At 45.9% G+C, this 18,072-nt stretch overlaps 1 protein-coding gene and 1 pseudogene across 1 annotated transcript in view; both read left to right on the top strand.

Moving 5' to 3' along the window:
- Positions 1–18,072, top strand: part of LOC127053883 (uncharacterized) — a 412,316-nt gene that overhangs the window by 44,249 nt on the left and 349,995 nt on the right. The gene's annotated exons all lie outside the window — the stretch shown is intronic.
- Positions 281–14,644, top strand: LOC127054306 (cytochrome P450 2H2-like; annotated as a pseudogene).

The raw sequence follows: 18,072 nt of genomic DNA, 5'->3' as shown, positions 1-18,072 counted from the left end.
GCTGGCCTGACCTGCCTCGTGCTCAGGTACTCGGAGGAGCTGCCGGAGCTTCCTGCTGCCCAGTATCCAGAGGAACCCATGGTCTGGGACCCGCCGGACAACGCCAGCGGAGGACAGTATCCTAGAGAGGGAGACTGGAAGTGGCCCGGGGGTAGCCGACCCCAGTCTGGCTCCAGACCCTGAACCGATGTCAGTGTGTTGCGGCCAGGATTCCCACTGACTGCAGCGAACCCTTGCTGCTGCTAGGGCCCCGGGCTGGGACGCAGTGGAGTGAGAGGGCCTGCGTCCCCCCTGCCACCCTTCCAAGGGTGGCAGACGTCCCCGTCTCCCTGGCCTGAGGAGGCCTCTGTATGGACTTACGGTTTAGACTGTTGCTCAGCCTGCTGACAGGCCTGAGCCTGAACAGCTTACTGCCCCGCCCTGCCCCAGGGCCGGGCTTATAGACTTTGTGTTTGCTCGGCCTGCTGAAAGGCCGGAGCCTGTCTGCCTCCTGCCCGCCCTGCCTAAGGGTCTGGGCTTATAAACTTTGTGTGTACCCAGCCCTGCTGAAGGGCCGGGATTCTGCCTTGTTTACAGACCCTTTATTCCTCAGCCCCTGCTGAGGGGTTCGGCCTACACGGACTGCTGCCTGTAGGGAGGCGCCCTGGCTCCCCGCTGCACCTGAGAGGGACAAGCCCCAGCACCGGACCCTTACACCATCAGAGGAGTGAAGTTCTGGAACAGCCTTCCAAGGGCAGTAGTGGGGGCAAAAGACATATCTGGCTTCAAGACTTAACTTGATAAGTTTATGGAGGGGATGGTATAATGGGATAGCCTAATTTTTGGCAATTAATTGATCTTTGATTATTAGCAAGTAAAGGGGAGGGAATGTTAGATGGGATGGGATCTGAATTACTACAGAGAATTCTTTCCTGAGTGCTGGCTGGTGAATCTTGCCCACATGCTCAGGGTTTAATTGATGGCCATATTTGGGGTTGGGAAGGAATTTTCCTCCAGGGAAGACTGACAGAGGCCCTGGAGGTTTTTTGCCTTCCTCTGCACCATGGGGTACGGGTCACTTGATGGAGAATTCTCTGCACCTTGAGGTATTTAAACCATGATTTGAGGACTTCAATAACTCAGACATAGGTTAGGGGTTTGTTCCAGGAGTGGGTGGATGAGATTCTGTGGCCTGCATTGTGCAGGAAGTCAGACTAGATGATCATAATGGTCCCTTCTGACCTTAAGTCTATGAATCTATGAATGCTGGGCTTTATTCTCTCTGTTCTGGGCTGCAAAGGGTGCTGTAGGGCTGCTTCTGGCTCTCCCCCAGGAGAAGAACCCTGGTGGTGATGGCTCCTGCCCCTCCACCTGGCGGTTGCAGGTTCCTTCACCTGGGCACTTAGCACCTGTCTCATACAGTGGCACTTTAGACTCTTCAGTCTTCGCACTCGTGCCACAGATTGTCCAGTGGCATGGGGGCAGGGGGCAACAAGGGCAAAGGCCAGCTCATAGAGGGGCTGGCAGGGAAGAGGAAGGTGCAATCCAGCCCCTCTTATCTCAGCTGTATACTGTTCATCCAGCCTTAGTCTAAAACCCGTATAACAGCATGAAAGGCAATCCTCACCATATGTATATAGTGTTCCAGCTGGCACCAAGCCTTTCAGGGACTGGTACAACAGTCACAGGACAGTGATTTCATGGAAGCTTGGACAACCTTAGAGGCATTCGCTTCATGATTAATTTTTGTGCTCTGTCAGTGTGTACACAAGGGGCAAACACAGACGGTATGCAAACAAAGATTCAAAGGAGTTATTCAGTAACCTTTATAGACCATATTTAGGGTTGTTGACCCAGAAGAACTGAGAGTCTGTTGGCTAATTGCTTGACTTGCAATTGTGCTTTTCCACCACACAATATATAAAAGGGAGGTTTTAAAGTACAAAGTAACCCCCTGTTAGAACCAGAATAATCGCTACACTCTGCAATGGAACCTCTGGGAGTAACAACTGTTTTCCTGGCGGTTTGTGTCTCTTGCCTTCTTTTCCTTTCAGCATGGAGAAAGATGTCTGGAAGTGGGAAGCTGCCGCCTGGCCCTGTTGCTTTTCCCATCATAGGGAACACACTGCAGCTCAATACGAGGAGTTTGCCTCAATCTATACAGGAGGTAAGGGGGATTTCTCCTTATGCAGGGCTTTGGCTCATGTGGGCATTAAGCAGAGCCTGGGGAAAGAGAACACTGAAATTTCTGGGGTTTGCACAGTGGCTCAACTCCTCACGTTTAAGGCTGAATGTTTTTTCCACAGAAATAGTTAATCTTGAATGCTAGATGCAACCTGTTCCTGGCAATATGTTATTTTTATGATAATGTGTCTTATTCACAGGTAAACCAGAATACGGCCTCTCAGTTGTGCTGCAGCCTGTACAGGTTATCCTGCAGTGAGGAGTGTGGTCTGGTGGTTTAAGCAGGGAAATAGCAGATAGCAGCCTTGGGTTCTGGTCCCAGGTCTTCAATTGATGCCACGTATGTGCCTGGGGAAGCAACTGAAGTTCTTTGTGTGTATCTAATGATACTTGCCTTCTTCACAGGACAAGGGTAAGGCCTACACTGTTGCTGTATTCTGTCAAGTAAACATAGCCATTGGGCTACAGAGAGAGTAAGACTGATTCTGTATCCTAGTGGTTAGGCTGCTCACCCAGGATGTGGGAGACCCAAGTTTGTTTTCCAGTGACTATTCAGCTATTGATGTGCAATGGAACGGTTTCAACAGGAAAGACTGAGAGAGCCCTGCTCCAGAACGACCCACCGCGGGTGGTTTAGGGCGCTCTCTAAAGAGAGGAGAGACACAGTTTCAGATCCCTTCTTTATATCAGGTATGGGCAGGGGGGGAGTTAAACCCAGCTCTCCCATATCCTAGGTGAGTACCATTCCTGCTAAGGTGCAGTTCTCAAACTACAGTAACTCCTCACTTAATGTCCTCCTGCTTAACGTTGTTTCAAAGTTAAGTCGCTGCTCAATTAGGGAACATGCCCGTTTAAAGTTGCGCAATGCTCCCTTATAACGTCATTTGGCTGCCTGCTCTGTCCACTGCTTGTACAATTCTGTGGAAGAACAGCGACTTTACATGGGAGCATTGCACAAGTTCCTCTTCTCTCCCTCTCCCCCTCCCTCTCAGCGCTTTCCCCACTGCCTAACAGCTGTTTGGCAGCACTTAGGACTTTCTGGGAGGGAGGAGCAGGGAAGCGCTGCATCTTTGCTCTTCTCCCTCCTTCCCAGAAAGTCCTAAGTGCCGCCAAATGGGGAGGGAGGGGTGAGGGGGGAAGGAGAGGGGATGCTGCTGCTCCAGAGAGGAGATGAGTTAGGGTTGGAAGAGGTGGGCCTGGCGTGGAGTGGGGAAAGGAAGAGGCGGGCCTGGAGCATCCCCCAGCAAAGTTGGTGCCTGTTCTCCTCCAGAGAAACTGCCGCTGCTGCTGCAAAGGGACACTTCCCAACCACAGAATAGTACAGTACTGTATATAATGCCTTTTGTCTGCCCCTAAAAATTTTCCTTGGACCCTAAACCCCTGTATTTACATTACATTGTTCAGGAAAATTAGATTAGTTTAACATGGTTTAACTTAAAGCTGCATTTTTCAGGAACATAACTACATTAAGTGAGGAGTTACTGTGTGTGGCAGACCTTGCAAGGGAGGCATGGGAATGGGGCAAGGGAGGTGTGAGCTGTGTGCTCTGGCTGTCAGTCTTGAGTGGCTGGGCTCCTGCCAACGGACCCTGCACATCCTGGAGGTGGGGATACAAGGGACAGACTGAACTCTGCCACCGGGGCTGACAGCCAGAGCACTGCCACCAGGACTGGGGCTCTCCTTCCTGCCCTCACCCCCCTGCCAATCCCTCACCGGGAAGTGGTGGGGTTCTGGCTGTTAGCTCCGGTGTGGCAGTAGCAGCACAGAAGTAAGGATGCCAATGCGGCGCTAAGTCTTATTGACTGTATTGATTAATATCCCTACACATTGCCACCCTTACTTCTGTACTGCTGCTGGCATGGTGCTGCCTTCAGAGGTGGGCACTGAGCCTTCAGCTTCTGCTGCTCTGCTCTGCCCTGCCTTCAGAGCTAGGGGTTGGTATATGTACTTCTGGGGTGGGAGCGGCCATAAATGACTACAGACACAAAGAAGGGGGGCAAGATCAAATAACTTTGAGAACTGCTGGCCTAGAGGGTTAGCTGGGGGTTTTGAGGATCAACATTTTGGATATAGGTGCCTATATCCCTTTTTGTGTGTAACCCTAAGTGGCAGGAGAGCTCCTTCCTCAGTTTGTAATTAGATCCACACTCATTCTTATTCTGAAGAGGCTATAGTAAAATGTATTGGCTCTTTGTGTTAATCTTTTACAGCTCAATGTGAAGTATGGCCCGGTTTTCACAATATACTTGGGCTCACTGCGAGTTGTGGTGCTGTATGGACAGGAGGCTTTGAAGGAAGCTCTGATTGATCAAGCGGATGAGTTCAGTGCAAGAGGAAAACTGGCACTGGCTGACAAGGTTATCAAAGGAGGAGGTACATTTCTAACAACTTTGGCATGTAGCGCTGATGTTCTCTGTATGTGGAGAACATGACTGAGAAGACAGCTTATGTTTCACTTAGCTCTGTTCTTTGAAGGATACTAACTTTACCCATCTATTTATGTCCCAGTGAATTTCTTATTTTTACATGGTATCAGTATATGTACTTTGCTCTAATTACTGTGACAGTTTACACTGTGTTGGAGAACAAAATACAGCCATTGGGCAAGGCAACCAATGGAATTATTTTTCTTGTTCATAATTGCTATAAACAGCAATGAGATTAATGTGTGGGATTTTGAGTTACATACACATATCAGTGTAATGTAGTGTCTCCAGTGGAACACGCATACAGTAATGTTTGCATTCATGTTGAACCTTTCAATAACAAATGTTTCCTTAGGTTAGAAATTTAGCAAATTAAGTCTTCTCCCCCACCCCATGCCCTCCTTTCATTCCTGTTCTCCTCCCTCTTCCAGGCATTATTTTCAGCAATGGGGAACGGTGGAAGCAGCTTCGCCGATTTGCCCTCACCACCTTGAGAAACTTTGGGATGGGGAAGAAAAGCGTTGAGGAACGAATCCAAGAGGAAGCCCGTTTTCTGGTTGCAAGGCTCAGAAACACACACGGTGGGGATTTGCTGCATGTATGTCAGGAATTGAGGAGTCAGCTAAAGACTCTTGTCTTCCTTTATTTTGTGATACTAACTTTGGTTCAAACACCTTATAACTCAAGCCATTAGCTGCACATATAATAGCCTCTGTTAATTTAAAAGAAAAATATGTGAGAAAAGTTCCTGAGATGACCTTTCCTGGCTGTTATTTCCCATGTTTTCTACCCTCTGATCTGTGGCCAATGGGCAAATGGAAAATGTTTATCCAGAGTAGGCAGAAGCTAACACAGTGAACCGTGTTAGAGTGGATTAGTTTATCTTCAGTGTGTTGGGCTATTAAGACACCCAGGCCTACAGCTTCCTTATTCTGATTTTCTTCTCTGCTAGATGTCTGATACAAGTCTGGCACCTACGTTGTACGGGGATGGCCTCCTGAGGAACGTTTGAAATCACTGTGTAAATTTACAGTGCTTTCTAAGTGATGAATAATATTTTATTATTTATTTGTGTTCTATTAGTTTCTAGAGGTCCCAGCCAAGACTGGGGCTCCTTTGCCAGTAGGTTGTGTTAACAAACAGTTGGAGACAGTCCCTGCCCCACGCAACGAACATATTAAATACACATGAAAATGAAAAAGTGGAGAAAGGAAGAATTATTTTCTCTCTTTTAGAGATGGGGAACAGAGGTACAGAGAAATTAAGTTATTTGCTCGAGGTCACACCTGGAAGTTTGTGTCAGAGCTGGGCATTGTCTCCAGATTTCCTAAGACCCAGGCCACTGCCTTAACCACAAGACCATCCTGCTTCTTGCAATATACAGTGCAACAGTTAAAATGAAGTTGACTCTCCATCTGGGTGAATTGTGTGTGTGAGAGGAGAACGCATGGAGAACCTTCCCCACCCGTGATACAGACACAAGAGAGAGCCACTTTACTGCTGTTGCCACTTGTGTATCCTGAGCCAGGGGCAGCTACTCCTGTAGATAATGATCTAAAAGAAATCTGCCTGGGTGAGGGACATGAGCAGAAGTCTGCTGTGAGGCAGGAACACACTGCATGGAGAAAATGCTGCTTCTGGATGTTCTTCCTGTGCAATGTGGTCTCAGGTCAGATAGGTGAAGTCTTGTAGACAATTCCCTTGAATATTGTATAGGTCCCACTGCATTGTAGGAGTTTATGATGATGTGATAAGCAATGGCTGACGCAGAATCTTCTGAATGCAGGATCCTGTTCTGAAAGGAATACTGTCTGTCAGGCCTGTGGCAGGTGTCACTCAGAGAGGGACCCATGGTCCCTGGTTAGATCAGTGTGTGTCAAGCAGAGAGCGGCAGAGGAGACAGAGTGAAAACTGATTCCCAGCAAAATGGGGATAATTATTTAATATAAATTTACAGAGATAGCATTGGGGAAGCCCTATGTGGAGAATGAAGGAAATAGCTGTGTTATTTTTCATAAATAGCTTGTGCACCTCAGTTTAGCTGTGTGATATTATCCTGCCTGGCTGTACTGAATTATATAAAAGGAGGCTGAAAGGGGTACGCTAAGAGGAAATGAAATAATGGCCAGGATAAGTACGGTCAGAGAGGATGCCAAGGGTAATAATTGAGAAGCTGTTAATCTGAGAACACCCCCACCATAGCTTCAGCTATTTAGAAAGTATTCTCTTCCTGGACAGAAACTAGCATCCAACAGGGAAACTAAAACCTTATGGATTTTCACCCATGCAGGAAGGGGGTTGAGTGAGATGGAGGTAACTGAGCTGAATGGAACTTACCAAAGCTTGCAAGGAAAGATTGTTTAGGTAAAAGGAATGTGTGTAGAAGCCTTTATTGTTTCTAGTTTTTGCTCTGTGTGCTGCATACCTTTGGGAGGATAAATAACACTTAGTTTTGGAGAAATTGTTTCTGAGTCACTTTGATCCCCTGCTGGTCATAGGTCCGTGGAGGGAAAGGGCTCACGGGTGCCCAGCACAGAGCAACCTGTCATGCTACCATAGTTGGGAAGTAATGAGCCTGCCGCCCAGATATTTCAGTCCACGGGTGGTTGGACTGAGGAGTTCTTCCCATTCAGAGAGGGACAGGAACTCAGGCCTGTCACCTGAGGGGGGCTCTTGAGCAGGACTGAAAGGAGTCTAAAGCCCAGCTTACCCTGGAACTGTGAGACCATAACTCTCCCTCTCCAATGAATGTTAGGGACTACCCTCTTGGCCTGGGGCCAGGACATCCAGAACGTTCCAGTAACATCAGTGGATGTGATGCTGTAGGTGAAAATACTGAAGTAAAAACTGGACACTGGTTTGGTTTTATTGCAGAGCGACCCTTTGACCCCACCATCCCTCTCACCCATGCTGTCTCCAACATCATCTGTTCCATTGTCTTTGGGGACCGGCTTGACTATGAAGACCAGAAGTTTCTGACAATAATTAAGCTCACACAGGAAAACAAAGAACTCCTTCGCTCTTTCCTGGCACAGGTGTGTTCAGTGGTTTTTTTCCACTCTTTTCCTTTGTAATGGGGGAAGGGACAGAGATTTCTTTCTTTCACTGTTACTTTTCCTTAAATTATTATTCAGATTCCCATAATGTTCCTATTCTCCTCATTAGACTGCAGCTATTACCAGTCCCAGCCTCAAACTTGTTTTTGAGGATAATTTAAATTCCCGCACAAAACACTTCATTTGCTCAGAATTATGTTTGCTTAAGGACATTCCCTTTCAACACTATTGGTAAAAATCAAGGAAATTGCTAATTAAAACATTAGCATCCAAACCATTGCAATTCACATGCCTTAGTATATTCACAATGAAGTACCTGAATGTGGTCGCATTCCTCACCCGCAAAGCAAACTCCTTTTCATTTCCGGTACACAGCCACTCACATATCCCATTGCTGAAAACCTCACCAAATGCACAACAGCCAAACTCAGTGGAAATCAACGGAGTTACAGCAGCAGAGAATTTGGCCCCCTCACTCCAACTGCAGGAAGACTAAGATATCTTTTACTTGTATAGTCAATAATGTTTTATTACTGCCTAGGAAAATCTGTATTCTGAGTTAGGTTTGGGAACTTGATTGTGATTTTCAAGAACATGTTTGTATTGGTGATGCTGTTGCATTGGAAATAATGGAGATTATTGTAGTGAATAGAACTGAGTGTCACTGCAGTTTATGTGAGGAATAGGTGTGTATTGAGTAGAATGAGTTAGTGAAGCTAGGGAAGTTCTTTAGAATCCATTTGCTACAGATGTATTGTATTGTGCTGCTGTAACTGAGTCAACTGAGTCAACTGATGATCTGTTGTGTCCAGATAAACCAAGATGTGCTTTTCCTTCCATCATTCTAGCTGTACAATTTTTTCCCAACTCTCATGGATTATAACCCTGGGCCTCACCAGCTGTTAATTAAAAATGCGGAGGAATTTGAAAGGTTTGTTCTGGAAAGAGTGAAGATGCACAAAGAGTCTCTGGATCTTAGCTGCCCTCGAGACTTCATTGATGCTTTCCTCATCAAAATGGAACAGGTAAGTGAGGGCAGCCGCCCTTCCCCTTTGCTGTGGAGTGGATTATACCTATCGTGGGTATTTATCACTCTGTATAAGACCCAAAGGCAGACTTGGTCTCTGCCCCTGGAACTTACATTCTAAAAGCCAAGCCCTGCTCACCTCATTTGTGTGAATAGTGTAGATGTTTCTGGGTCTCAGAGCCTGGGCTGCAGCCCAAGCCCGTATGCCTACACTGCAATATTATAGCCCCTCAACCTGATCCCCACAAGCCCGAGTCAGCTGACCCAGGCCAGCTGTGGATTTTTCATTGCAGTGTAGATATGTCTTAAAAGGACAAAGCACCCAAAGCAGGTGTCAACAGCACTTGGCAATGTGTACATTAGCTCTGTTGGAGGTTAGCCATTGAAAAGATTTTATTTATAAGGTGGACAGAAGCATTTTTACTGGTATGTGTTAGCATCAGTGGGATTAGCAGGAGAAACCAGTTTCTAATGGCTTCCTATGCCCACACCCACAGACCTAACCTATTACCAGCTTTTTGGAAACCCCTCCTGCTAATCTCCTGCAATGTTTTACAGCAGGTATTCTTCCACTGCAGCCCTCGGTCAGCAGGTAGCCAGGCCATCTGCATTTTCAGTGGGGATCTCACTTCCTTTGGAGCATCAGACTCAGTCCTTCTGGCTCCAAGGCTAAAAATTGGTTAGAGACATTTGGTTTCCTTTCTGGTTCAAAGTTTTCAAGGGCATTAGTGCTGCCCATCCAAACAAAATATGAAAGCAAAGGGAATCAACAACAACAGTTAAAGATACAGATGAAAATTAACCAGGTAAAAGTAAAGCTCCAATTCTCCTCTAATAGAAAAGACCATGTGTTTCCACAGCAATGACCCAAAACATCCCTGCAGTGCTACTGCAATCTTCAGGGCTGTGGCCTATTTTTTATAAGGATTTTTATAAAGATGGCAGGTGGGACACAGAGCAGGTAGAAGCTGAGAGACTTTGGGCCTGTATGAATAGATCCCTTCTCTTACAGTCAATGATCAAACAACCATAACAAGTTTCTCTGCAGGAACGTCAAAACAGCCACTCGGAATTTAACACTGATAACTTGGTAAGAAGCACCTTGGATTTATTCTTGGCTGGAACGGGAACATCCAGCACCACCCTGAGATATGCGCTCCTGATTCTTCTGAAATACCCAGAAATAGAAGGTACTGTACAGACACACAAAATTTTAAATCTTGGAGAGATGAGGGGATTACATGGCTCAGGGGATCTCTAATGGATACAGACCCCTGTCCCTTAAGTCATCAGATCAAATCTGGCTTGGGCTGGAAGTAACTGATGTTACCGCCGCGTGCAAGCTGTTCGCTGGTTTATGTAAAACTGAGATGTGTTTGGGGATGGGTTTTTTAGTTCAATTTGCATAGACAGGTGTCCACATTTGAAAAGCACCATCACAACTGTCATTACTCAACCGCCTCATGAGTGATCTCAGCACAGGGTCCTCAGCCTGAGTAAGTCATTGTGACTGGATTCCTTTCTCACCTCCCAGTCCAAGCTAAGGATTTTGGGCTGGGAGAAAGTGTGTGTGTTTGTGCAGGAGAAACCTGTGCTGCCACTGACAAGAAGGTGCCTGGTTTATGAGTAACAGGAGCCTTCGTATTCCAGGGCTGTCAGGTGGCCCCCTCTCTGACAGGATCCCTGCGGTACAACCTGGAACTGGAATACTATTGTTCCCCCCTTAACTTTCCAGCCTGGGCTGTCTTTCCTAATGCTTTGCTAGAGACAGGCAGCAAACCCCTTCATGAGCTGTTATCACTGAGTACAACAGCATGTGGAACCCCACACCTAGGTAAATTGCATGAATGTTCCCTGAGCCATTCACGAATCACACAGAGAAAGGCACCAGCAAATCTCCCAAGCCCCCAGCCTTGTACCCTTGAGCTGTACCGTCTTGTCGTGGTCAGAAGCCTGACCAGTGTAAGTTCATTACCCAGTCCACCCCTTCCTTGATGTGGAGAGGACATCCATTAGCCTTTGTAAACTGAGCTGAGATTTCCCAAGCACTTCAACCAAAACACATTGTTTTAGGTAAAATATAAAAGAGGTTTATTAACTACAGAAAGATAGATTATAAGTGACAGGCACAAAAGGTCAGAGAGAATTACCAAAGAAAATAAAAGTTAAACACACAGTCTAAATCTTGAACCTTTTTAGACTATGCAGCGTTTGGATCAAGCCATTTTTCTCACCCCACTGGATGCTGCAGGTATGTTACAATCCTTAATTCACAGGCTTCCCCTTTAACCTGAGACCAGTCTCCTCAGTTCAAGGCTTGGTCTTCCCAGTATTCTTGTTGCTTCCAGTCTAGGTAGGGGAGAAGAAAGGCAAAAGCATGATGCCACTGTCCCCTATTTTGTATCCGCACTCTGTGTGCCTGGAAAATACTAGCTCAGATATGTCCTGGTGGGCTTTGCTGAGTCACAGAGTGGAGCAATCCCCCATTGTGTGATGCTTGTGCAGCTCTCTTAGTAAGCCGGTACGGTACGGTACGGTGTACCGGCAAGAGGCAGTATGCCGTGCTGGACTGCACCGGCTTCCACGGTGGGGATTGAAAGGGCTCTGGGCTGCCTGCAGCTGCGGGCAGCCCAGAGCCCTTTAAATTCTGGCTGTGGCTCCAGCGGCCGGGCTGGGGCTGGGATTTAAAGGGCTCAGAGCTCCCCGCGGCTGCGGGCAGCCCAGAGCCCTTTGAATCCCAGCCGCAGCTCTGACGGCTTGGCTGGAGCCAGGATTTAAAGGGTTCGGGGCTCCCCTCAGCAGCAGGAGCTCTGGACCCTTTAAATCCCTGCTCCAGCCCCACAAAACTCAAGGTTCCCCGGAGGCAGGAGCCCTGGGCCCTTTAATTTGCCCCTGAGCCCAAGAGGGGGCTCCTAGCCACCTCTTCAGCTGGGAGCCCCTAGTTGATTTAAAGGCCCTGGGGCTCCCAGCCAAAGCCGGTGCCCCCGGGCCTTTAAATCTTGAGAGGCCACGCCTCTTCCAGATGAAGCCACACCCCCTCAAGACTCCGGCAGTACCGGTAAGTCCTGTAAATTACTTTCACCCCTGCTTGCAGCACTGTAAATCTCTTGTTTAAAAGTCCCCCGCTGATTAATGGTAATTTAACACCCTCCTGGGAGCGGATCCCCTGCTTTGTTGTCACTGGAAAACTGGCAGTGGACGACTCTCAAGTGTACAACATATTTCAATAACAACCATAGAGCAAAATCTCCGAATTTCATACAGATACAGAGTGCCAGACCCTCCCCTCAAATAAAGGCAAGTGTTAGAGATTTATCAATACCCAGCTAATATCCAGTGCTAATTCCCACCTCATGGGTTTCCTCCAAGCTCATGTGGATGATTGACTGGAGTGTGTGGTGGATTTTAGGCCACAATCTCTTGCACAGCAGTTAGATATATGCTCTGGTGATAACATCACATTGTGCTCTTTTATAACATAACCAGTTATGAACCATATCACTGCCTTAATAATTACATTATTGGCATTTTATCCTCAATACCATATACAATGGTTTCTGTAACCCAAAACTGTTATATTGTTATAACTCGTTATATTCCCAACATGTATCTGCTGAATTGTGTATTGCATTTCTGACTATGTAACAGAATGGGGGCAAAATTATGGGAATCCTGTTCTTTAGCTTTATTGTTAACCTTGTTCATTTGATGACAAAGAAAGTTCATGAAGAGATTGACCGTGTGGTTGGCTGAAGCCAAAGCCCCTGCATGGCGGACCGAAGCCAGATGCCCTACACAGATGCTGTGATACACGAGGTGCAGAGAACTGCTAACATTGTCCCGATGGGTGTCCCACATGCAGTGACGAAAGACACTCATTTCAGACAATATATTATCCCCAAGGTTAGCTCTCAACGTTTCTGTGAGAGGGCCCGATCTTCCGCCTTTTCCACTATACAGTTTTGACTTATTCACAATAGAAATGTTTGCTCTGATTTTAGTATGACATGTTTTTCACAGTTACCAACAACGTTCCAGTTGTTATCGGCATGAAGAACAGAACCCTGCATTCTACAGGCTCAGCTCTCCTTACAGAAGATAGGCTTAGAGCCCAGTTCAAACTTTTAGATATAGAATAGATACCAAGCAGGCTGTGCAAAGCTTTCCTTCTTTCTTTGAACCTCTTTTGGGAGGTCAGTTTCTGAGCTGGTTCCATCTCTCCTCCAAGATTTAGTCCTGATGATGTTTTAATATGTGTTAATCACAATTCACAGTGACCATGTCCTAGGTTGCTAACTGAGTTACACTGTGAGTTGTATAGGTCTTTTTAGCTTTATTATTATTATTTTTATTTATTATTATATTTTATTTTTTATAAATAGTGATGGGGAAACCATTGGTGCGATGACTAAATTATAAAGACAAGGGAATGTCAAATGCTTCCAAATAGCAGCTGAGAGACGCACCTAATACTTCTAGATCTTAGCCAGACTTTTCCAAACCTCTTTGATGTAGAAACTATGAGATTCCAGGATCTTCTTGTTGAAGGTGGGCTCCCATTTGATGGGCTTACCTTTTCTCATGGAATTTTAATATTTCTGGTTCTGGTTCTTGGAGATGCAGGAAAATGAAGGAAAGAAAAACATGTCCCACTGCCCAGCCCAGTGAATTCTGGAGGCTTCTCTGCTTTGGACAGTGTCCACTTTAATTCTCTTTGTCTGTGTTTGCTAATTCAGGGCACCACTATATTCCCCGCCCTGCAATCGGTCCTACATGACAGCAGAGAATTTCCAAAGCCAGAGCAATTTAACCCAGGACATTTCTTGGATGAAAGTGGTGCCTTTAGGAAGAGTGACTTCTTCATTCCTTTTTCTGCAGGTAAAAAAGCCATGTTTGTTTCAGGTCCCAGACCATTCTCTCTTAGCTTTGTCTTGAGTATACAAAGAGTTCTCTAACTGTAGTCTGCAGAGCCTTTTCGGGCCATCCCTGAAGCAGAGCCTCTCACAACAGCGAAGCATCTGTCCGTTTCCAGTCTCTTTTTTAACTAATTGAATATGCACTACTCTCAACTCTGCCTGGCAATTTCACATCTTCCTTTGTCTGTCTGTGTCAGCCCACCATGGACAAATTGTGATTGAATGTGCATGCAAAAGTAAAATTGAAGGGAGTAACATGTTACAGGGCAGAAGCCATCTGCATAGTCACCTGGAGAGAGATCAGTAGGAGCTGCTTAACTTCTCAACTTTACTCCAATCAATGAAAATCCCAACACTCTGTTAATAAACCCTGTATGCTGTTCTCCTCCATTCTGCTACTCAGCATGCCTACACCTCGCTATCTCTTAATTCCTCCCTTAAACGTATTAACTGGCACAGGACCTGCATTAACTATTACCAAACTCCACATCTGCCCACTGGTCTCCACATATTGGTTTTTAAAAGGCCACTTATTATATGGAGCTCAGCCTTTAAAACAATGGGTGAAAGACTTCTAAAGCCCCCAAACACTTTCACACCTTCCTGAACTCTGAGAAATGGCCAATATCCTCCAGGTCGTTACCCTGAATCACTCTGTGCATCTAACTTTAATCCCGAGGTTTAGTTTCATGGTAACAATATATAACATGTGTTGCAAAGAAAGATCTCCTGCATCTCCTCAATATTCCTTTTTCATTGCAGGGAAGCGGATTTGCGTGGGAGAGGGTCTGGCTCGGATGGAGATATTTTTGATACTGACAACAATTTTGCAGAATTTTACCTTGAAGCCTCTCGTTGACCCCAAGGACATTGATATAACTCTAGTGACGAGTTTTGTGTCAAATAGACCAAAACCATACCAGCTCTGTGTTTTGCCTCGATAAAGACCATGAAAAGCCACCACAGTGTGCTAGACTAGTGCATGAATTTTGTTGTCTCTGGTCCTGGATTCATTAATACAGAAATTAACTCACTGTATTGTAACAGAGACAGATAAATAACCTGGCTTTGTAAGTAACTTGGATTTAACAAAATTAATTGTAATACCATAAAAATAAATATATAATGGCTCCCATCCCAGCCAGGTATAGTAACCCTACAGTGTTCTCAGATGTGACTCTATTCTTGACAAAAGCTGAGTATGTTTTCAGTTGATTTTTGTGGTAGTTCATTTCCAGTGTACCATTTTGGAAGCTTAGCTTGGCATGTGCTAGCTACTGTACAATACACTGAGGAGGCTGCAGACATTTTTATCCCCCAAATCTTATCTTGTCTTACAAATAAATATGCTCTAATTGAAACAGGCTGAAAAAGAATTGCATGGGAGACTATTTTATCCATCTCATTGCCATCCACTGCCTTTCCCCAATACCTCTTTTGTGAGCAGAATTTAGGCCTGATTAGAGGTATGGAACAGCTTCCATATAAGGAGAGATTAATAAGATTGGGATTTTTCATCTTGGAAAAGAGACTAAGGGGAGATATGATAGAGGTCTATAAAATCATGATTGGTGTGGAGAAAGTAAATAAGGAAGTGTTATTTTCTCCTTCACATAACACAAGAAATAGGGGTTACCAAATGAAATTAATAGACAGCAGGTTTAAAACAAACAGATGGAAGTATTTCTCCACACAACGCACAGTCAACCTGTGGAACTCCTTGCCAGAGGATATTATGAAGGCCAAGAATATAACAGGGTAGAAAAAAGAACTAGATAAATTCATGGAGGATAGGGACGTCAAACCTGTTCTGTTTATTTTATTATATGCTGATTACCTGTTCTGTTTATTCCCTTTGGGGCACCTGGCATTGGCCACTGTTGGAAGACAGGATACTGGGCTAGATGGACCTTTGCTCTGACCCAGTATGGCTGTTCTTATGTTCAATGGGACTACACCTGAGAATTATTTAAGTCAATAGGACTGCTGATGAGAGTAAAGGCTGCGGAACTGGGCTTTTATTTTTGTATCTTACTTTTTCTTCACCCATCCTGAGTTGTTTCTGATGTTGATTCTTTCCCACTGAGCCCTAAACTTAATTTTCCTTCTTTACCACAGTGCCATCTGATGTTATAAGCAAGTCTAAACGATGCTTTATCACCCTTAGTAAAGAAGTTCTGTTGATCTGCTGCAGCCATCCAGCTGCTCTTCCCAACCTCTGCAAGGCTTTTACCCTGGTTCTAATAAGACCAGTCATTCTACGTAGATTGGATTACGATAATGACCATTCACCATCAAAACACACATTCCAAGCTCCTCTTATATGACATGCTTCCAAATGATCAGCAAAACTAGTGTGGAATTCTGGCTTCTCTTCTCTTGTGCACCCCCACTGAATGGGGCTGTGGAGCTTCAAGTGAGCAGAATTGAAGTCAAAGACAACATATGCTTAATTTAACTACCACAGCGTTATCCATCGACTATCCATATACTATTGCGCTGACTTCTTCCTGCACATCAGAAATACTCTGAATTATAATTGAGTGGAAAGCCCCCCACCAGGCTCCCTTTCCAATGTCTCACAAAGTCCTGTCCAAAAAATGTCAGGCTTCACCAAGGAAAATCTCCCTGCGGCATCATATCCAATATGGCGGCAGAATCACAAACATATATTAGTTTAATAAATGTGTATTCTTTAAAGATCATCTTCAAATATTAAACCCCTCTGAATATTAAACTAATCCTTCTGGGGGAAGGAATTTAAAATCAAACTGCCACCATCACAACATGGTGCCCTCTGTTCTGTAGAGATGGGCCTGAGCTGCCAACTTTGGATCCAGGCCTGGAGCCAAACATTCCTGGAGTTCTGATTCAGGGCTTTGCTTCAGCATGTTGTAGAGACGGGGCAATTCACAAGGAGTTTGACTGAGCCTGTAAAGGGCAGGAGGCTGCAGTAACACCCCAGGAGTAGCCATGGGATGGAATTTTGAAGGTGACACAACTTGTTCTCTACATTTCCCTTACTTTCCCCACCAGGTCAGGACTGAGGGAGATGGGGTGAGGTGGGGGAGAGAGGGGGCTGTGCTGAGAGGCTGAGGCAGAATTCATTGCTGGACAGGGGCAGGGCAGATATGGGGTGAGCACTCCTGCAGGAAGGGTTCAAAACACCTCATCCAAACAACAGTGATTGTGACAGACACACTCACCTGGGAGGGAGGGAGGAATTATACTATCAATGGATAGGAAAAAACAACCCATCCCCCAATATAAACTTAAAAAAAAAACTTCATAACTTTTAGGGCCAGTTTAATTGTTTTTGGGTGTCTGATTCATAGACTTTAAGGTCAAAAGGGATCATTATGATCATCTAGTCTGACTTCCTGCACAATTCAGGCCACAGAATCTCACCCACCCACTCCTGGAACAAACTCCTAACTTATGTCTGAGTTAATGAAGTCCTCAAATTGTGGTTTAAAGACCTCAAGTTGCAGAGAATCCTCCAGCAAGTGACCCGTGTCCCACGCTGCAGAGGAAGGTGAAAAACCTCTATGGCCTCTGCCAATCTTCCCTGGAGGAAAATTCCTTCCCAACCCCAAATATGCATGGTGTTTGATCTCTTGAGATGGGCAATGCTGCTATAAATAAGATGGCTACTGATGTCCTTTGACCCCATTCTAAGAATGCTTGAAGATCAGGGTGGAGGTAGAAGGAACTAGATGGCAGAAACCCATGCTTGGGACTATAGGCGGACTTCCGCTTGGGGTGAGCTGCTTAAGCAGCCCACTGGACCAATGAGAAGCCAGGGCTGCACAGCCTCCAGGCACTTAGCTGCGCAGGGGACAGCCTAATTTTAAAGACACAGAAAACAGGATGGAGTGTCAGCTTGGAAGCTGGAAGAGAGTCAGAATGGCTCAGGGAGTCCCTGCTGAATTCCTCCTCTCTGTGGAGGAAGTTTTGCACCACTCTAAGAGTTTGGCTGCGGGGATCAGGCAGCTTCCAGTCTGCATGCCCAGGGACCAGAGGCGAAAGATCTGAGCCAGGCCGCAGGAGGGTTCCAGGCCAGACAGGCTGGCTGAGTTGGGAGAGAACTCTGCCCACCCAGTAGTGAAGAAGTAGTAAGGGGACTTTTATTTAAGCTGGCCGCTGCCACGGAGCTGCACCTCTCCGTCTCAGGACATGCCACCCCAGCCGTGCTCCCTGCCTGGGGAAAGTGCCAGGGAGAGAGGTGGGATTGGAGGAGTCTGTGAGTGTGAGGGGTGGGGCCTATTTATAAATGTTTATTACTTTTCAGTTAACCTGAACCTCGGCCTTGCCCAGATCCTATTTTCCTGTTCCCAGTAATACCCTCCTCCGTTCGTTGCTGTTCCTGGTGTGTCATCCCATCACTGGGGTTTGTGCTATTTACCTTATTGTCCCTCATGTACCGGCCGTTACATGTCTTGCCAGCTGTTAGCGTGGTCGCTGAGCTTGTCAAGGGACACCAC

This window comes from Gopherus flavomarginatus, chromosome 6 (genome assembly GCF_025201925.1).
Source record: "Gopherus flavomarginatus isolate rGopFla2 chromosome 6, rGopFla2.mat.asm, whole genome shotgun sequence".
In the NCBI taxonomy this organism is placed as follows: domain Eukaryota; kingdom Metazoa; phylum Chordata; order Testudines; family Testudinidae; genus Gopherus; species Gopherus flavomarginatus.
The sequence above is the reverse complement of the archived record's forward strand: the minus strand, read 5'-3'. Positions and strand labels throughout refer to the sequence as shown.